This window comes from Rhinopithecus roxellana, chromosome 5 (assembly GCF_007565055.1).
Source record: "Rhinopithecus roxellana isolate Shanxi Qingling chromosome 5, ASM756505v1, whole genome shotgun sequence".
Lineage (NCBI taxonomy): Eukaryota > Metazoa > Chordata > Mammalia > Primates > Cercopithecidae > Rhinopithecus > Rhinopithecus roxellana.
In genome coordinates this window covers 97,239,778-97,262,143 of record NC_044553.1, presented here as the reverse complement: position 1 = coordinate 97,262,143, position 22,366 = coordinate 97,239,778, and the positions used below count along the sequence as shown (strand labels likewise).

The following is a 22,366-nucleotide window of genomic DNA, read 5'->3' as shown; positions in this document are numbered from 1 at the left end:
TTCAAGAACATTTTAAAAACTCAGCCTGTTTCTGCATTAAAAATATCAGTGGTTGAATATCAATTGGTACTATTACATAGACCTTACAAGAAAGAAAGTTAAACATCGTGTCTCATAGAGCCAAGTTAACTATTCTTTAGAGTGACATGAAAACCTCAAAAAGAAGTAGAAATCAGTAATCTGCTGACATAAAGTTAAAATGTAAATGGCATGCCTATGTATTTCTTTCATAGACATATAGGTTGCAATAGACAGATTTTCTCTATTGAAAAAAATACGGGAAAAACAACATAAGACTATTAGCTTAATCAGGATAGGGGTTTTTCAGGTTCATTCACCGCCATATCCTAAGTGTCATATACCTCGTAAATAGTAGGTGATGCTTAAATATATGTTAACTTATGCAGTGTTTTAACATTAGACTGCTAGTTGAATTAATTTAAATATGATGAAATTGAACTATGCAGCTTAAGATTATTTAAATTATCCCCAGTTTCAGAAAGGAAAGGAGAATGCTAATATATTTACTGAAATCACAGTATGTTGCACATTCCATTGGAAAGCTTTATTATGCAAATATATTTAAATCATATTGCATGATAGTCCTGCTGTAGTTTGAGATTGATCACCCAGTTAACAGCCACTATGTTTTTCAAGGATACTTTATAAGCATTTTTTGATACACTCTTTTTTTGTGCTTGCCTCCTTTGAAGAATCCCTGTAACCATTCAGCCAGGTGTTGAGAAGATATGTAGCAGCCCAGCACTCATCTTTTGACACCATCCTCTGAAATCAGCTTTGGAGATGCTTTCACTCTGTCCGTCTTCTGCAGCAGCCAGGCAGAGTGCTGACTCCTTCACAGCCGTGAGGAACTCTTCAGGCTCCAGAAGTAAGTTAATTGCATTCAGTTCAATCATTGTCAGTGGGTTTAAAACACTTAAGGGAGGAAAACAAAATCTTGCTAACTTACATACAAATTAAACCTTGTATTATTCATCACTGATTATCTTGTTTTTTTTTTTTTTTTTTTTTTTTTTTTTTTTTGAGTCGTGTTTTTCTGGAGATGCAATGTCTTCCACTTTTTGTGTTGATAACCTATATCCTTGTGGAATTTTCTGATTTCTTTTTTCAGGATTTGTGTTTCACATGCATTATCATAATTTATACTTACAACTTTAAGGCCTGGACAAGGAATAGATTAAAATAACAATGTTTGCAAATGAATACAAAGATTCAAAATGACCAAATATTTTATCAAATTTGCTTGGCTCATAAACTATGCAAGTGGAATACAATTTCTGGTTTTCTAAATTTTAAAAAATAAGTGCTGTTTCCATGGCTTTGATGTCTAGTGCTGTATGAAGGGCAATGTACTGGTGCTAGAAAGAGCAGTTTTCCTGATTGGTTGGTTTATTGAATGATATGTTATCTGGGTCATTCAAGGAGAGTTTATGCCAACCTTTAAACGTACATACTAAAAAAACAGAAGAAAATGAAAATCATATATAGGGAAATGAATTGAAATCAGGGGACATGAAGAATCTGTAAAATGAACAACACAATGTACTGCATACCACCACAAAACAAATTCCCCGCCATAGATTTATGTGTGGGCTTTCTAACTTCCAGGTAAATCAGGTAAATGTATTAGTTAAAAGATTATTTATGACCATAGGATTTGAAAATAAAGAGTCTCAGGAAAAGTTCAGGTTTTCCTGGTTCATACTTAGGAGTCTGTTGTTTTGCCATGTTTCTAGTTTAACTTTACGTTTGAGGCTTTTTTTTTTCTTCTCCTAAATACTTGATGTAGACACTTTTTGTTGCTCTTGGCGATATATTTACATCACAATGTCACTGCACAGAAAATTAATTGTAGGTGCACTTTTATATAGAGCAAAAGTTTGATATAGCTGAAACTGTCAGTGATTGGATGCTTGGCAATTAAAATTTTCTTGAAGTGAACAGGTAAGAGATACTTAATGAACCCACTTTTATTTTGCAACATATTACATGTCAATATGCAACATAAATGCATATGTTACTAGAAGAACAGAAAAACTATAGTTAAGAATTTATATGTGAATGGTGATGTATCTAATTATATAACATTTAAAATAGGCAGCCAGTATGTTGTTGCCAGTATGCTCAAGGTGGTGTAGAAGGACTAGTTTTAAGACATACAAAAATAATATATCTAGATTATATTGAAGTTAATTGATTATAACTGTGATGGTAGTGTAAAATGATGAGTCTGAGTATGCAGATTCATTCCAAACATGATTTTCGTGTAGGTTTCTTCTTCCTATATTTTATTACCTGGTATTCCTTTTGTACATAATGTATTCATTTATTTTAGAAATTGCTTTTGTTGCTTTGCTTCTTTAGCTTTCCATTAAATGAAACAATTTGAGGAATGCATTCTAAATTTTCTGTGCTGTGCATTTTCTTAAGGAGACAGAGGACACTGTCCAAGCCTGAGGTGACTGTGAAAATGTAAAAATGGTTTGTTTCTTTATGGCAACCCCACAAGAAACTCCAGAGATTTTATTTGCCCAAACAATTAGTTAATTAATAATTTTTTGTGTGTGTTGTCTTCCACTGGCAAGACTTTTTCTAGATAAAAGCTTTTACTTTACGAAAGCTGTTAGCAAAGGAACTGTATTTACTGACAGATTCTCTAGTATAAATCCCAAAACGAAGTAAAGTCAAACACATTTTCATTTACTAATTGCTAAAATCAAGGCCAAAGGATTTTCTTAACTAATGTGGAAATAAAAGGCAAACCAGAAATAATTTATATATTGCAAAAGACTCTTCCAAGTTAATGCTTGATTCGTTTTTTTTAAATTAGCAGTCCATTAGTGTGTAGAAGTAGTACCTCATGTTCTCTATTTTTTCTTTGGAGTAACATTAGGTTAAAGTCTTGCATGAAACTAATCACTCTGAAAAAAATAAATAAATAAAGCGTAAAGTAAACACATTCCTAATTAGGGTTGTCCAACTTCAAATAGCTCATTGAAAATTCATAGGACATCCATTAAAATCCCTTTAAAAATAAATGGAATACCAGGAACTTTCTTAGAGTGAAACAGTGAATGGGGTAGTAGTAGTAGAATAATGTTGCAATGGAATATCCACTTGTGATTAAGGAGGACAGCTGAGGTGGTAATGGTTGCTATTATGATTATTTTTCTCACTCTGGCATTTCCAGTTGGCCTTGGATAGTAGAAGAGTACTTTTGTCTGTTTCTCTATTCGTTCTCACTTGACAAAAGTATTGATGAAATTAAACAATGAATAATGTCTTAACAGCAAATGTGCCTGTAGGCACATGCTTTTGAAAACACATAAGTATGTATGTGTGTGTATTTATGTGCATGTGTGTGTATGTATATATGTACATATGTGTGTATATATATAAAGATAATTTACTATACCCATAATGATGATAATCATTTTACAAAGCTAATATTTCTTTTAACTATTAAGGTATCCTTAGTGGCATTAAATACATAACATTTAAGGGGTGCTTTATTTTTCTGAAATGAACTCCCTTATATTTAAAGTGTATAAATTATCATCTTTTATGACATTATTTGAAAGTGGCTTAACTAGCTATCATAATAATGGGCAACATATTATCATTTGACAATTTGTAGTACTCTTTACTAAACATTAATTTATTTGCTATGTATACCATACCATTACTATGTATGAGTACATTTTTCATTTGTCTATTTCTTCAACCATGTGTTAGTCCATTTTTGCATCATTATAAGGAAATACCCAAGGCTGGGTAATTTAGAAAGAAAAGAGATTTAACTGGCTCATGGTTCTGCTGGCTGTACAGGAAGCATGTTGCCAACATCTGCTTCTGGTGAGCCCTTTAGGAAGGTAATCATTATGACAGAAGGCAAAGGGGGAGCAGGCACATGACATGGAGAGAGTGGGAGCAGGAGAGAAAGTGGGAAGTGCTACACTCTTTTTAACAACCAGATCTCACATGAACTAACTGACCAGGAATTTACTCATCACCAAGGAGCCATTCATGAGGTATCTACCCCCATGCTGTAATACTTCTCACTAGGCCTCACCTCCTATATCGGTGATTACATTGTAATAAGAGATTTGGAGGGGATAATCATCCAAACCTTGTCATTCCATCCCTGGCCCCCCCAAATCACATGTTCTTCTCAGATTGCAAAAGACAATCATCACTTTCCAACAAGCCCCAAGAGTGTTTAATCATTCCAACATTAAGTCTAAGGTCCTAAGTCTCATCTGAGACTCATCTCCTTCCACCTATGAGCCTGTAAAATCAAAATGAGTTATTTAGTCCCAAAATACAATGATGCTACTGGCATTGGCTAAGCTTTACCAGTCCAAAAGGGAGAAATTGGCAAAAAGAAAGGGGCAATAGACCTCATACAACTCTGAAACCCAGCAGGGCAGGCATTAAATCTTAAAGCTCCAACATAATCCTTGACTTCAGTTTCCACATCATGTTGTGAAGGATGGACTCCCAAGGACTTGGGTAGCCCTGTGCCTGTGGCTTTGTAGGACACAGCTCACATAGCTGCTCTCACAGGTTGCAGTTGTATGTTTATGGTTTTTCTGGGCAGAGGGCTTAAGCTACCAGTGAATCTACCACTCTGGGGTCTGAAGGACAGTGGTTTCTTTCCAACATCTCCACTAGGCAGTGTCCTGGTGGAGACTCTGTATGGGGGCTCCAATTCCATAATTTCCCCTCAGCTTGCCCTGGTAGTTTCTCTGTGAGGAGCTCCACTCCTGTGGCAAGCTTCTGCTTGGGCACCCAGGCTTTCCTATATATCCTCTGAAATCTAGGTGGTAGCCACCCAGCCCCCTTCACTCTTGCAGACTTAACACCATGTGGAAACCACCAAGGCTTATGGCTTGTGCCTTCTGGAGCTGTGGCTTGAGCTGTACTTGGTCCCCTTTGAGCCATGACATAGCTGGAGTATATGGGGAGCAATATCTCAAGGCTGCTCAGGGCAGTGGGGCCCTAGGCCTGGCCCCTGAAATCATTCTATTCTCCTGGGCCTCTGGTAATAGATATCCTTGCCCAGAGGCCCAGGAGAATAGAATGGTTTCTTGGAGCAGGCCCAGTCTTGAAAATCTCTGAAATGCCTTCAAGGCATTTTTCCCATTGTCTTGGATTTTAACACATGGCTTCCTTCTGGTCATGCACGCCTCTCTAGCACATGGTTGCTTCATCGGTTGTTTATATTCTTTCTCTGTCACTGCCCAGTTTGCAAATTTTCCAAACCTTTATCCTCTGCTTCCCTTTAAAATATAAGTTCCAACTGTAAATCATTTCTTTGCTCCTGTATATAATTTAGGCTGTTAGAAGGAGCCGTGTCACTTCTTGAACGTTCTGCTGCTTAGAAATTGTTTCTACCAGATACCCTAAGTCATCACTCTGAATTATCAACTTTCACAGATCCCTAGGACCTGGATGCAATCCAGCCCAGTTATTTGCTAGGGTGTAACAAGGAAGACCTTTACTTTATTTCCCAGTAACTTCCTCATTTCCATCAGAGACCTTGTCAGTGTGGTCTTCACCATCCATATCTCTGTCAGCATTTTGGTCAAAACCATTTAACGGTCTCTAAGAATTCTAAACTTTCCCTCATCTTTCTGTCTTCAGAGATCTCCAAAGTCTCCCAAACCCTGCCTGACATCCCATTCCAAAGCCACTTTCACATTTTCAGTTATCTTTATAGCAACACCCCACTACTTAATACCAATTATCTGTGTTAGTTCATTTTTGTATCACCATAAAGAAATGTCTCGGGCTAGAAAATTTATAAAGAAAAAAGGATTAATTGGCTCATGATTCTCTAGGCTGTAGGAAGTATGGTGTCAGCATCTCATTTTGGTGAGGGCCTCAGGAAGCTTACTGTCATGGCAGAAGGCAAAGCAGGACCCAGCAGGTCACATGATGATAGTGGGAACAAGAGAGTGAGGGGGGAGATGCCACATCTTTTTAAACAACCAGATCTTGCATGAACTAACTGAGAACTCACTCATCACCAAGGAGATAGCACTAAGTCATTCGTGAGAAATCCACCCTCATGATCCAAACACCTCCCACTAGGCTTCACCTCCAAGACTGGGGATTATGTTGCAACATAAGTTTGAAAGGAGACAAACATCCAAACCATATCAAATCTGATAGATATTTTTTCATGTTTAATATATTTAGGTTTATGCTTCACTGCCTAAAACCATCCCATAAAATATGATCCTTAAAAACATACAGATACAAAATAAAGATCATCAATAGGACAAAAGCAATATGCTACCTATGAATGCTTATCTGGTTATATGAATTGAGTTCAATTAGTTTCAATGATATCAAAAGTTAGAGCAAATTAGACTTGTTATGTTATGCAATATTCACTTTACAAAGAAGAAAGAATAAAAAATCTTCAAATAATAAAAAGTTCTTCATAATGGCTCTCACAAATTTATATAGCATAGACCTTGCTAGTCAATTCCAAATCCATATATCTAATTACCTACATGCCTTAGGTTTAACTTGTGGAAAACTAACCTCTTGATTATCTTGTCACATACATTCTTCTGGTGTTCTTGAGTTCACCAAGAACACTATATATGGCTCATTATATACTAGTAAAATTTTGAATCATTTTGTCATCTTTCCCAATCTTTTACTCCACCAAAAAAAAAAAAAAAAAGAAAAAATCATCACCTAATCTGGTCAGTTTTACCTACAAAGAAAATTCTAAAATTCATCTACTTTTCCTTATTTTTGCTATCATTATCCTAATCTTTACTACCATGATTTCTCCTGTAGACTACCCAAAGAGCCTCCAAAATTATCTGCCATACCCAGTGATGTATCTATTTTGCTTATTCTCCATACGCAGAGAGAGCTTACAAAACACAAAACTGAGATGTCGTGACCTCAATAAAGACTGTTATACCTAGACTAAAGACAAAGTTATTTAACATGGCTTACAATGTTATCCATGGTTTAGCATTTTTCTAAATGGCCCCAAGTTGTCCCCCATCATGCACTTCTTCTTGCATTTAAGGCACAAAGACCTACCTGTTCTTGTTCACATCATGTCACCATCCACCATGGTCTTTGCACCTGACTGTTTCCCCCTGAGAGACTCACTTTTTTTGCCTGCATCTCATTCAGTAGTCACTTTCTGAAGGAAACTTTTCTTGGTCAGCCAAACCAGATTGCTCTTTCTATTATATAATCTCATAGCATCATATACCTGTGTTTCATTATAATTTTATGTTTTTTTCTTCAATTGTCTGACTAATATTGTCCTCTCCTCCAGAATGTAAACACCACAAGGTCAGAGTCTGCATCAATTTTGCTCAACATTAAAATGCCTTTTTTTATTATTATTTTTGTATATAATCACAGGTATAGAGCATTTTTTCTGTTTTTCTTTGTCTCTCTCTCTCTGTCTCTTTCTCTTTCTCTCTCTCTCCAGATTTATATGACTGAAATTTTTGTCTAAAAAATAATTACAGACTTGTTGGCAAGGTAAGGCCTACAGAAATAACTACCATATGATAAATAGTGAGGAAAAGCTACAAATAGTCATGTGAGTTCAGTGGAAAAGGAGATTACTTCCTGAGATAATGCAAATATACTTGTTAGAAGTAGAAATGTTCTGGCCCTCAGAGATAGGCTTCAGCATTAAACTGTTGTAGTTAATATGCTGGTATATTGTCTCTTTTAAACAAAAATTATAAAAACTAGAGAGATAATGCAGAGTCTTTCTGAAAGCCCATAAATACTGACACAACAGCTACAAATGTCTTAGCTGGCAGTACTTGATATAGAGGAGTCTCTGCTGTCTCTGCCTGCTGTTAATGTTTGTCTTTGGGTTGCTAACACTATGGTTCTTACTGTGAATTGTCCAGGGAAGAAGTCTCAATAAATGCTCTTCTTTATGAGGTAATGATTAGTTTACATTTAGGACCAGTAGAGATTTATGTAATTTGGAGAGTACTCTTGGCAACCAACATTAGATGCATGACAACAATCTTAATTGCAAAGCATTGGCTATGAAAACCAATGGAAACAATCCAATTTGTACTGACTCAATGTAAGGTTATTAACTCAGTTATTGTAATGAGCAATCAATTCTCTGAATGTGCAGTTGATCTCCATATACCACTACAGACTACACTGTGGAGTATTTTAACACATGTTAAATTTAGAATTTCTGTATAAACTGAGGCATCTCTTATCAATATTAAACAGAATATGGGAGCCTTTAACAGCAAGAAAAACATTGGCAGTCCATACAAAGGCCTCTTTTAGGATAATTCATGATTTATTAAGGGAAGAAATTTGCAGATTGGAAGAATTGTGTATTGATTATAAATGCTAACTTAATATTACTAATTATTTGTAATATGAAATAAATAGAACACAATAAAATTTAATATTGGGACTACATGAAAAATTGTATGGAAAAAACACCAGAAGTTGTATAGACCTAGGACTACCACGTGAAAACATTAATAGCATAAGAAAATCTAGACTTGATTTTGAAAAGTGTTAACTTAGATGTTAGTTAACTTTGGTCATACAGTTTTCACACATACGTGTTCAATAGTTAGAATAGTTAAGAATCCCAGTGAGGTTGAAAAGATCATGACAGAGAGGATACATAAAGCACACCTATTGGGAATGCTGACATGTAGGCGATATATAGGTTAGTTGCAAACAATAACCTCTTTCATCACTCCTGATTACATATGTTAAGACTGGATAATGATTGTGACCTTGCAGGGGGTAGCCTGATCTTACATGTGTAACTAACCTTACCTTTGGCCTCTTAGGAATAATCAAGGATAACTGACTCAACAGAAAAACACATTTCCCCTGTCGTAATACAATAAAAGACCAGGCACATTAGATTTGACAAGTGAGGTGAAAGATTTGATGCTACTTTTTTTTTTTTTTTTTTTTTTTTTTTTTTGAGACAGAGTCTCGCTCTGTCGCCCAGGCTGGAGTGCAGTGGCACGATCTCGGCTCACTGCAAGCTCCGCCTCCCGGGTTCACACCATTCTCCTGCCTCAGTCCCCCGAGTAGCTGGGAATACAGGCGCCCGCCACCACGCCCGGCTAATTTTTTTGTATTTTTAATAGAGACGGAGTTTAGCCGTGTTAGCAAAGATCCGCCTGTCTCGGCCTCCCAAAGTGCTGGGATTACAGGTGTGAGCCACTGAACCCGGCTGTTGCTACTTTTTAAGCAACTATTTTTTATAAGGTGAGTTTTCCTCTTAATGCCACGCAATCATAAATCCATAATAAGAATCTGGCTTTCTTGTTGATAACTGGCATGCAAATATGGATTACTATGCTAAATCTTCAAGCCTTAACATACTGTTTAATATCTGGAAAACAAATAACCTTTTCACACCTGCTTACTTATTTATGTCTTGAAGATGTAGTTCCATTACAGGCAAATGAGAATCTCTTAGATTATTTCAATACCTACCACAGTAATGATTTCAACGCAGAAATCATCCACAATTGAAAAAATGCATTCATTATTTATAAAGTGACAGAATGATAGGGTAAACCTTTTTCTAATGAGAACCCTCTACTTAAAAGAACTGAGGGGGAAATATTCACAAATAAAATTATATGTAATTTTAAATTAATGTTCTCATTTTATCAAGGTTATAGTATGAAGCATTTTTCAACATTTCTTATATGCATCCTGCAATAAAACAGCAGGTGATCAAAATTTTAGGTCAGGTTTTCTAAACAGTGGTTCCAAATGTAACAATTATACTGATGATGAGCGTTGGCTTGTGGCCTTCATGGATTTTCTTTTGGTAGTTATATGCAAACTCTCCAGTCTGGAAATTGGTATGCCCGAATGTGTCACTAAGTAGTGATTCCAGCAAACAACCCACATTGGAATCACTTCTTGGATTTGTTGTTCTATATTTATCATAACATACATGTTACTCTTTTGAAAGTTAAAAGAGAGATTGTTTAAATTTTTAGTGTATTTTATGGGAAGTTTTATAGCAGTAATCCTGATTCCTAAATATTTGGGGACAAAATACATGTAAATGACTTGTTTAGTTCCATAAGTGTATTCATGTCAAGGGATCTATGCTGCTCCAATAGGAAAAGTAATGATAGATAAGGAAGCAATTGAAGGAAATGTCAAGTAAGAATCTTTTAGTTACCATGTGAGTGTCCCCATTTGGGGGTCTTCTGAGTGGATTCCTGAGTCTTATTTGGTGTGGGTTTATGGGCATTCTGGTGCTTACCTATGTGAGTAACACAGAGCTTTTTTTTTTTAATATAATGGCACAGTTATCATTTCACACATTGTATGGATGCCTTAATTTAGTGTGTTTTATGGTCATCAGCTTTTGTGAAACATTTTTATATTTAATAACTTGTCTTTAATTTAAAGGGACTGCCCAGTGAGAGTGACAGTCCTTTTTACAAAGAGGAATTTTCATAAAGGACCCAACACTTTAAGAAAAGGATTGTCTCAGAAACCCTTTACCAAGATAAAATCTTTCATTTAATGTGATGAAATTATCAATTATTTATCTTGCTGTGTGTTTTCTTGTGCCTTGTTTAAGCTATCTTTCTCTGCTGTTGAAGAAATAAAGATATTTTCCTATGCATTCTTTAATATTTTAAAAGTTTATTTGCACATTTTTTATGTAACATAGACATTAAGTTGGATTTGGAGTACTGTACAGTTCCATTTTATTTTTTCCATAATGGTAACTAATTGTCTCCTATTGTTTATTGAATAATTTATCCTTTACACATTGAATTGGAATTCTAGAACTGCCATAAATAGTTTTCATATATGAATGGATATATCTTGATTTTTCTATTTATTTTATTGTTATATTCATCATCTCTGCACAAATACTATACTGTAATGTAATTATCCTATTTGTAATATGTCTCAATAGATTGTGAAATAAATAGCTCCTTTCATTTCTCTTCAAAATTGCCTTGCCTAATATTGGTTTTTTATTCTTTATCCTTCTATTTTAATTTTAGGAGTAGACAAGTCTGGTGAAAACTTATGTTGTAAATTTTATTGGAGTCACAAGTAATTTTTATTTTAGATGAGAAGAAACATTTTATTTTATATTTTTAAATAATTACTCTATCAATGTTCTTTTTTAGGTCCTATACTAAATTTTTATAAAATTATCCTGTACATCTTGAGTTTCTTTGCTATTTCTTCAAAAATGATGCTTTTTGCGTTTTTGTGTATGGATTTTTAAAGTGTTACATTTTTAAATTGATTTGTCTGAACAATAACATTGCTTTTTATCATTATGTCTTCTAACTAACTATGCTGAAGTTGAACTAGTTTAGTAGTTTTGTTTGTTGTTCCAATTACATGTTTGTAGTTATAATATCTATGAAAATAGCATTAAATTTTCCTTATATAATTTTTTCATCATATAATTGAACATGCTAGGAGCTCTATTACAACGGTAAATGAAAACAGTGATCAAGGTCATTCTTACGTTTTCCTTGGCTTTTTGTATTTGCCATAGTGTATGATGTTTTCTTTAAATCATTGTATGGTGAGTACCAATTTGGGATATATACACTCTAAAACTGCAGAAGCACAATTGTCCTTTTTATTATCTTCTTCATAATAAACATTTTGGAGTTTCTATTGCAGTAATCGGTTTTAATTTTTAATAGGTAATGGTACGGAAACTAACCAAACCTTAGCCCTGTTTCTGACTCTGTCTTTAAGGTGGTAATTCTTCCCAACTTACATCACAGTCAGGATTAAAGTACCATTAAGAAGAAGCATGGGATCATTTTCTGGGGGGGGATTGAGAGGGGACGATTATACTTTTGAATATTTCAATGTTTGATAATTTTTTAATAATGTTTTTTCCAGGCTCAGAATAATGTCCATTCTCAGCTCTTTTCCAGAAAACTTTATTTTGGCATATTTAAATATGAAATATTTACAATAATTGAAAATAGCAATTAGATTCCCAGTCTGAATCTACAAGAAAATAGGATTTTTTAAAATAAATAGGCAATTAGGCATATATTTTGTAATTGGATAGAATTTGAAACATAACTCTTCTTTTATAACTGAAGGATTAGGGGCTATCAAGAGATTAATTTACAGGAGCTTATGCAGACAATTTGTGTAATTGACTTATCTTCTTCTGGGCTGTAACTTCAAACATTTAAAGTACTTTAGGGACTATTTTATTGTTTTACAGGTAAAATTTCTTGGTTTTCTTTCCCAGTTTATTTCTTCGATTTTCATTGATTTCTATACTGTCATTTGCTCCCATGGACAGGTTGTTATTATTATCATCATAATTATGGTTTAGTATTTTAGTGAATAATATTGTTCTATTATTTTTGTAACATTTAATGAAGAAAGGTTTATAAAACTCATGTACACTTTAATTAATAACTACAATGTGAAGAACTATGGAGCTACCACTCAGTTCAAGAAATAGAATATTGTTAGGACCCCTATCTGCCTCTGTCTGCAATACTGCCCTTCACTAAAGCTAGAAGTTGTATAATGATCTAAGCTATGTAATAACCATTTCTTTGGTTTTTGAATTTATGGTTATTATAAAGTACATGTGAATTGTGGTGAATGTGCACAGATTTCCACATAGGGATCTTATACATATTTTGTTAAGTTTGTACTCATTTATTAATGGCAGGAGTTTTTTAAATCAGTTCTCTGGGATTTTCTATGTAGACAGACGTGTCATCTGTGAACAAAGACAGTTTTATTTCTTCTTGATTTGTACAACTTTTATTCCCTTTCCATTTCTTCTTGTACTAGTTCAGACTTTCATTCTACTGTTTAATAAGAATGCTGAGAGGGAACATTCTAATATTGTTCTTGATTTTGGAGGGAAGGCATCTAGTTTCACATTATAGAGCATATATTAGCTGTAGGTATTTTGTAAATGTTGTTTATCAAGTTGAAGTTTTCCTCTCTTTCTAGTTGGCTGAGAATTTGTATTATGAAAAGATATCGGATTATGTCAAATGTTTCTTCTAAATCAGTTGATATGGCTTTTATTTTTTATTTTATTTTATTTTATTTTATTTTTTGCTTTAGCTTGTGATAGATTGCCCTGATTTTTTTTTTCCCCCCCCAAGACGGAGTCTTGCTTTGTCACCCAGCAGGCTGGAGTGCAGTGGCGCCACTGGCTCACTGCAAGCTCCGCCTCCAGGGTTCACGCCATTCTCCTTCCTCAGCCTCCCGAGTAGCTGGGACTACAGGCACCCGCCACTACGCCCAGTTAATTTCTTGTATTTTTAGTAGAGACGGGGTTTCACTGGGATTACCCTGATTTAAAAATTTTAAATTAGCTTTGCATAAATCTGATTTCATCATGGTGTATAATTTTTCATCCATTGTTTGTTCAATTTGTTAATATGTTATTAGAACTTTTTGGATCTACGTTATAAAGAGCAATTGGTCTATAGTTTTCCATTCTCATAATGTCTTTATCTGTTTTTATTATTAGGCTAATGCTGTTCACATAGAATGAGTTAAGAAGTGTTTCCTTGACTTCTGTTTCTATTGGAATTTGTAGAGAACCAACATAATTTCCCCTTACATGTTTTGTAGAATTTGCCAGTGGAATAGTCTGGATCTTGTGCATTTTTTTTAGAAAGTTATTTATGATTGACTCAATGTCCATTAACAAATAAAGAGATATTCAGATTATCTAATTCTCTTGGTGTGAGTTTCAGTAGTTGTCTTTCAAGGAATTGGTCCATTTTTTCCAGTTTATCAAATTCCATATCGGCATAGAGTTATTCATAATATTACTTTATTGTCATTCAAATGTACGTTCAACCAGTAATGTCAACTCCTCTTTCGTTTCTGATGTAGTAATTTGTGTCTTATCTCCTTTTCTTGGTTACTTTGGCTAGAAGTTTATAAATGTTACTGGTCTTTTCAAATAACTAGATTTTTCTGTTTTCCATTTAATTTTCTGTTTATTATTATTTTTTATTATTTCTGTTTATTATTATGTTTCTGTTAATTATTATTGTTAATTTTCTCCTGCTTTCCTTAGGTTTATGTTGCTCAATTTTCTCTAGGCTCCTAAAGTAGAAAGATTATTGTATTTATATCTATTTTTCTAATATACACATTCTATGCTATAAATATCTCCATAGGCAGTGCTTTCACTGCTTTTGTTAAGTTATATTTTAAGTTTTGTTTAGTTAAAAAAATTTTTAAGTTCTCTTGAGACTTCGACGTGGATTATTTACAGGTGTATATCTTATTATCCACATGTTTTGATATTTTCAAGCTATCTTTCTGTCATTAATTTAATTACATTTATTTCCATAGTCATCTTAGAACGTAATTTTTTTCTATCCTTATATAATTTCCTTTGCATTTCTGTGAGTTTTTGCCTCACATCTTTTAATGCACTGTCAGGTGAATTCATGTTAAGGATTGTTGTCTTCCTGGAGAATTGACAGTTTTCTCATTACTAAATATTCCTCTCTATCCCTAATAACTTTTATTGCTCTGAAGTCAACTTTGTCTGAAATTGATATAGCTGCTTCAGCTTTCTTTTGATTAGTGTTAGCATGGTCTATATTTCTTCATCCCTTTAGTTTTAATCAGTGTGTTTTTAATTTAAAGTGAGTTCCTTGCAGATAACATATAGTTGAGATTTTTGTAAATCAAATCTGAAAATGTCTGTATTTATTTGAAGAATTTAGATCATTCATGTTAAAAATGATGATGACTATATTGAGTTAATATCTACCATGTTTTTGTTTTCTATTCATTTCAGTTATTATTTTTAGTTTCTTTAATTTTTATTTTTCTGTTTTAAATGAATATTTTATATGATTCCACCTTCTGTCCTTATGTATTAATTCTACTTCAAAAAAATTTATAGTAAGGTTGCCTAAGTGTTTATAATATACATTTACCATTATTTATTTCTAAGTAACACTGTACTATTTTACAAGTATCCAGATAATTAACAACAGAATATTTCCAATTTCTTTTCCCATCCCTTTTCATATTGCTGTCATTTATTTCACATATACTATATTTCACTTTATGCTATATTCAAACAAAATATTATTACTATTTGTATTTTGAACAAATAGCTATCTTTTAGATTGATTGGGAATAGGGAAAATACTTTACCTTTACTTTTTCTTTCTCTCTTTCTTTATACCAACTGAAGTTCTGACTTATTATTTTCTTCTCCTGAAAGAACTTCTTTTAAAATTTCTTGCAGGTCATATGTGCTTGCGATGAATTTCCTTGGTTCAAAGGCCAAGTGTGTTGATTCATGCATGTAAGCCCAGGAGTTTGGGAGTCTGAAGCAGTAGGATTGCTTGAGCCTAGGAGTTCAAAATCAGCCTGGCCAACGTAGTGAAACATCATTTCTTCAAAAAATAAAAAATAGCAACATGTATGGCACATGCCTATAGACTCAGCTGCTAGGGAGGCTGATCTGGTAGGATCACTTGAGCATAGGAGGTTGAGACTGCAGTGAGCTATGATCATGCCACTGTAGTGAGATCCTGTCTCAAAAACTGGAAGAAAGAGAAAGAGAGAGACAGAGAGAGAGAGAGAGAGAGAGAGAGAGAGAGAGAGAGAGAGAGAGAGAAAGAAAAGAGGGAGGAAGGGAGGGAGGGAAGGAAGGAGGGAAGGAAGGAAGGAAGTTAGAGTTTTTATTTTCTTTGAGAAAGCCTTTATTTCTTTTTACTTTTTGGAGGAAAAGATGTTGCTAGATACAGTATCACAGGTTGTTGGTCTTGTTTTTCTTTCAACATTTTATGTATTCTATTCCACTTTCTTATTGTTTCATGAGTCCTGATGGGAAGCCCAATGCAATTCAAATTCTTGCTCCGTAAATAAGGTGCTTTTCCCTCTGATTTGTTTCAAGATTTTTGCTTTATAATTTGAATATTCTCTAGATGTATGTTTCTTGGCATTTGTACTGCGCGGTATTCTCTGAGCTTCCTGGATCTGTAAAGTGTTTGTCTTCAATTAAAATAAAATTCTTGGTTTTATTATTATTTTAAATATTTTCCTACTCCATTATCTTTGTCTTTTCCTTTTGCTATTTCAGACATTTTTAATGTTTAAACTTTCTAAATTGTTTTAAAGCCCTTGGATATTCTGTTTCTTTTTATTATTATTTTTTAATTCTTTTTATCCCTGGTATTTTAATTTGGGGAGTTTCTTTTTTTTTTTCTAATTTATTTTTTATTTTATTATTTTATTTTTATTATACTTTAAGTTCTAGGGTACATGTGCATAACGTGCAGGTTTGTTACGTATGTATATTTGTGCATGTTGGTGTGCTGCACCCATCAACTCGTCAGCAACCATCAATTCATCATTTATATCATGTATAACTCCCCAATGCAATCCCTCCCCCCTCCCCTCTCCCCATGATAGGCCCCAGTTTGTGATGTTCCCCTTCCCGAGTCCAAGTGATCTCATTGTTCAGTTCCCACCTATGAGTGAGAACATGCGGTGTTTGGTTTTCTCTTCTTGTGATAGTTTGCTAAGAATGATGGTTTCCAGCTGCATCCATGTCCCTACAAAGGACGCAAACTCATCCTTTTTTATGGCTGCATAGTGTTCCATGGTATATATGTGCCACATTTTCTTTTTTTTTTTTTTTTTATTTTATTTTATTTTATTTTATTTTATTTTTTTATTATACTTTAAGTTCTAGGGTACATGTGCATAACGTGCAGGTTTGTTACATATGTATACTTATGCCATGTTGGTGTGCTGCACCCATCAACTCGTCAGCACCCATCAATTCATCATTTATATCTTGTATAACTCCCCAATGCAAGCCCTCCCTCCTCCCCCCTCCCCCCTCCCCATGATAGGCCCCAGTGCGTGATGTTCCCCTTCCCGAGTCCAAGTGATCTCATTGTTCAGTTCCCACCTATGAGTGAGAACATGCGGTGTTTGGTTTTCTGTTCTTGTGATAGTTTGCTAAGAATGATGGTTTCCAGCTGCATCCATGTCCCTACAAAGGACGCAAACTCATCCTTTTTTATGGCTGCATAGTATTCCATGGTGTATATGTGCCACATTTTCTTAATCCAGTCTGTCACAGATGGACATTTGGGTTGATTCCAAGTCTTTGCTATTGTGAATAGTGCCGCAATAAACATACGTGTACATGTGTCTTTGTAGTAGAATAATTTATAATCCTTTGGGTATATACCCAGTAGTGGGATGGCTGGGTCATATGGTACATCTAGTTCTAGATCCTTGAGGAATTGCCATACTGTTTTCCATAATGGTTGAACTAGTTTACAATCCCACCAACAGTGTAAAAGTGTTCCTATTTCTCCACATCCTCTCCAACACCTGTTGTTTCCTGACTTCTTAATGATTGCCATTCTAACTGGTGTGAGATGGTATCTCATTGTGGTTTTGATTTGCATTTCTCTGATGGCGAGTGATGATGAGCATTTTTTCATGTGTCTGTTGGCTGTATGAATATCTTCTTTTGAGAAATGTCTGTTCATATCCTTTCCCCACTTTTTGATGGGGTTGTTTGTTTTTTTCTCGTATATTTGTTTGAGTTCTTTGTAGATTCTGGATATTAGCCCTTTGTCAGATGAGTAGGTTGCAAAAATTTTCTCCCATTCTGTAGGTTGCCTGTTCACTCTGATGGTAGTTTCTTTTGCTGTGCAAAAGCTCTTTAGTTTAATTAGATCCCATTTGTCAATTTTGGCTTTTGCTGCCGTTGCTTTTGGTGTTTTAGACATGAAGTCCTTGCCCATGCCTATGTCCTGAATGGTACTACCTAGATTTTCTTCTAGGGTTTTTATGGTATTAGGTCTAACATTTAAGTCTCTAATCGATCTTGAATTAATCTTCGTATAAGGGGTAAGGAAAGGATCCAGTTTCAGCTTTCTACTTATGGCTAGCCAATTTTCCCAGCACCATTTATTAAATAGGGAATCCTTTCCCCATTTCTTGTTTCTCTCAGGTTTGTCAAAGATCAGATGGCTGTAGATGTGTGGTATTATTTCTGAGGACTCTGTTCTGTTCCATTGGTCTATATCTCTGTTTTGGTACCAGTACCATGCTGTTTTGGTGACTGTAGCCTTGTAGTATAGTTTGAAGTCAGGTAGCGTGACGCCTCCAGCTTTGTCCTTTTGACTTAGGATTGTCTTGGCAATGCGGGCCCTTTTTTGGTTCCATATGAACTTTAAAGCAGTTTTTTCCAATTCTGTGAAGAAACTCATTGGTAGCTTGATGGGGATGGCATTGAATCTATAAATAACCTTGGGCAGTATGGCCATTTTCACGATATTGATTCTTCCTATCCATGAGCATGGTATGTACTTCCGTTTGTTTGTGTCCTCTTTTATTTCGCTGAGCAGTGGTTTGTAGTTCTCCTTGAAGAGGTCCTTGACATCCCTTGTAAGTTGGATTCCTAGGTATTTTATTCTCTTTGAAGCAATTGTGAATGGAAGTTCATTCCTGATTTGGCTCTCTGCTTGTCTGTTACTGGTGTATAAGAATGCTTGTGATTTTTGCACATTAATTTTGTATCCTGAGACTTTGCTGAAGTTGCTTATCAGCTTAAGGAGATTTTGGGCTGAGACGATAGGGGTTTTCTAAATATACAATCATGTCATCTGCAAACAGGGACAATTTGACTTCTTCTTTTCCTAACTGGATACCTTTGATTTCTTTCTCTTGCCTGATTGCCCTAGCCAGAACTTCCAACACTATGTTGAATAGGAGTGGTGAGAGAGGGCATCCCTGTCTTGTGCCAGTTTTCAAAGGGAATTTTTCCAGTTTTTGCCCATTCAGTATGATATTAGCTGTGGGTTTGTCATAAATAGCTCTTATTATTTTGAGGTACGTTCCATCAATACCGAATTTATTGAGCGTTTTTAGCATGAAGGGCTGTTGAATTTTGTCAAAAGCCTTTTCTGCATCTATTGAGACAATCATGTGGTTCTTGTCTTTGGTTCTGTTTATATCCTGGATTACGTTTATTGATTTGCGAATGTTGAACCAGCCTTGCATCCCAGGGATGAAGCCCACTTGATCATGGTGGATAAGCTTTTTGATGTGCTGCTGAATCCGGTTTGCCAGTATTTTATTGAGAATTTTTGCATCAATGTTCATCAGGGATATTGGTCTAAAATTCTCTTTTTTTGATGTGTCTCTGCCAGGCTTTGGTATCAGGATGATGTTGGCCTCATAAAATGAGTTAGGGAGGATTCCCTCTTTTTCTATTGATTGGAATAGTTTCAGAAGGAATGGTACCAGCTCCTCCTTGTACCTCTGGTAGAATTCAGCTGTGAATCCATCTGGTCCTGGACTTTTTTTGGTGGGTAGGCTATTAATTGTTGCCTCAATTTCAGAGCCTACTATTGGTCTATTCAGGGATTCAACTTCTTCCTGGTTTAGCCTTGGGAGAGTGTAAGTGTCCAGGAATTTATCCATTTCTTCTAGATTTTCTAGTTGATTTGCGTAGAGGCGTTTATAGTATTCTCTGATGGTAGTTTGTATTTCTGTGGGGTCAGTGGTGATATCCCCTTTATCATTTTTTATTGCATCTATTTGATTCCTCTCTCTTTTCTTCTTTATTAGCCTTGCTAGCGGTCTGTCAATTTTGTTGATCTTTTCAAACAACCAACTCCTGGATTCATTGATTTTTTGGAGGGTTTTTTGTGTCTCTATCTCCTTCAGTTCTGCTCTGATCTTAGTTATTTCTTGCCTTCTGCTAGCTTTTGAATGTGTTTGCTCTTGCCTCTCTAGTTCTTTTAATTGTGATGTTAGAGTGTCAATTTTAGATCTTTCCAGCTTTCTCTTGTGGGCATTTAGTGCTATAAATTTCCCTCTACACACTGCTTTAAATGTGTCCCAGAGATTCTGGTATGTTGTATCTTTGTTCTCATTGGTTTCAAAGAACATCTTTATTTCCGCTTTCATTTCGTTATGTACCCAGTAGTCATTCAGGAGCAGGTTGTTCAGTTTCCATGTAGTTGAAGCGGTTTTGATTGAGTTTCTTAGTCCTGAGTTCTAGTTTGATTGCACTGTGGTCTGAGAGACAGTTTGTTCTAATTTCTGTTCTTGTACATTTGCTGAGGAGTGCTTTACTTCCAATTATGTGGTCAATTTTGGAATAAGTGCGATGTGGTGCTGAGAAGAATGTATATTCTGTTGATTTGGGGTGGAGAGTTCTATAGATGTCTATTAGGTCCGCTTGGTGCAGAGATGAGTTCAATTCCTGGATATCCTTGTTAACTTTCTGTCTCGTTGATCTGTCTAATGTTGACAGTGGAGTGTTGAAGTCTCCCATTATTATTGTATGGGAGTCTAAGTCTCTTTGTAAGTCTCTAAGGACTTGCTTTATGAATCTGGGTGCTCCTGTATTGGGTGCATATATATTTAGGAGAGTTAGCTCTTCCTGTTGAATTGATCCCTTTACCATTATGTAATGGCCTTCTTTGTCTCTTTTGATCTTTGATGGTTTAAAGTCTGTTTTATCAGAGACAAGGATTGCAACCCCTGCTTTTTTTTGTTCTCCATTTGCTTGGTAGATCTTCCTCCATCCCTTTATTTTGAGCCTATGTATGTCTCTGCATGTGAGATGGGTCTCCTGAATACAGCAGACTGATGGGTCTTGACTCTTTATCCAGTTTGCCAGTCTGTGTCTTTTAATTGGAGCATTTAGTCCATTAACATTTAAGGTTAATATTGTTATGTGTGAACTTGATCCTGCCATTATGATATTAACTGGTTATTTTGCTCGTTAGTCGATGCAGTTTCTTCCTAGCCTCGATGGTCTTTACATTTTGGCATGTTTTTGTGATGGCTGGTACCGGTTGTTCCTTTCCATGTTTAGGGCTTCCTTCAGGGTCTCCTGTAAGGCAGGCCTGGTGGTGACAAAATCTCTAAGCATTTGCTTATCTGTAAAGGATTTTATTTCTCCTTCACTGATGAAACTTAGTTTGGCTGGATATGAAATTCTGGGTTGAAAATTCTTTTCTTTAAGAACGTTGAATATTGGCCCCCACTCTCTTCTGGCTTGTAGAGTTTCTGCCGAGAGATCTGCTGTTATTCTGATGGGCTTCCCTTTGTGGGTAACCCGACCTTTCTCTCTGGCTGCCCTTAAGATTTTTTCCTTCATTTCAACTTTGGTGAATCTGGCAATGATGTGTCTTGGAGTTGCTCTTCTGGAGGAGTATCTTTGTGGCGTTCTCTGTATTTCCTGAATTTGAATGTTGTCCTGCCCTACTAGGTTGGGGAAGTTCTCCTGGATGATATCCTGAAGAGTGTTTTCCAACTTGGTTCCATTTTCCCCCTCACTTTCAGGCACCCCAATCAGACGTAGATTTGGTCTTTTTACGTAATCCCATACTTCTTGCAGGTTTTGCTCATTTCTTTTTCTTCTTTTTTCTTTTGGTTTCTCTTCTCGCTTCATTTCATTCATTTGATCTTCAATCGCTGATACTCTTTCTTCCAGTTGATCGAGTCGGTTACTGAAGCTTGTGCATTTGTCACGTATTTCTCGTGTCATGGTTTTCATCTCTGTCATTTCGTTTATGATCTTCTCTGCATTAATTAGTCTAGCTGTCAATTCTTCCACTCTTTTTTCAAGATTTTTAGTTTCTTTGCGCTGGGTACGTAATTCCTCCTTTAGCTCTGATAAGTTTGATGGACTGAAGCCTTCTTCTCTCCTCTCGTCCAAGTCATTCTCTGACCAGCTTTGATCCGATGCTGGCAATGGGCTGCGCTCCTTTGCAGGGGGAGATGCGCTCTTATTTTTTGAATTTCCAGCTTTTCTGCCCTGCTTCTTCCCCATCTTTGTGGTTTTATCTGTCTCTGGTCTTTGATGGTGGTGACGTACTGATGGGGATTTGGTATAGGTGTCCTTCCTGTTTGATAGTTTTCCTTCTGACAGTCAGAAGGACTGTCTGTTGGTCTGTTGGAGATTGCTTGAGGTCCACTTCAGACCCTGTTTGCCTGGGTATCAGCAGCAGAGGTTGCCGAAGATAGAATATTGCTGAACAGCGAGTGTACCTGTCTGATTCTTCCTTTGGAAGTTTCCTCTCAGGGGTGTACTCCACCCTGTGAGGTGTGGGGTGTCAGACTGCCCCTAGTGGGGGATTTCTCCCAGCTAGGCTACTCAGGGGTCAGAGACACACCTGAGCAGGCAGTCTGTCCGTTCTCAGATCTCAACCTCCGCGTTGGGAGATCCACGGCTCTCCCCAAAGCTGTCAGACAGAGTCGTTCGCGTCTGCACCGGCTCCAGCTACTTCCCCTGTTGGTCTTCAGCTGTGCG

General features: G+C 35.8%; 1 protein-coding gene across 6 annotated transcripts in view; it reads left to right on the top strand.

Annotated features, from left to right (window-relative positions):
• Positions 1-22,366, top strand: part of LRFN5 (leucine rich repeat and fibronectin type III domain containing 5) — a 312,634-nt gene that overhangs the window by 150,589 nt on the left and 139,679 nt on the right. For 4 of the 6 annotated variants that reach the window (XR_004057363.1, XM_030930917.1, XM_030930914.1 and 1 more), the window contains one exon: positions 714-889. The exons of the other annotated variants lie outside the window; for them this stretch is intronic. The gene's annotated coding sequence lies outside the window, so the exon portion shown is untranslated. The remainder of the gene's footprint in view (positions 1-713; positions 890-22,366) is intronic. 6 annotated transcript variants of the gene reach the window in all.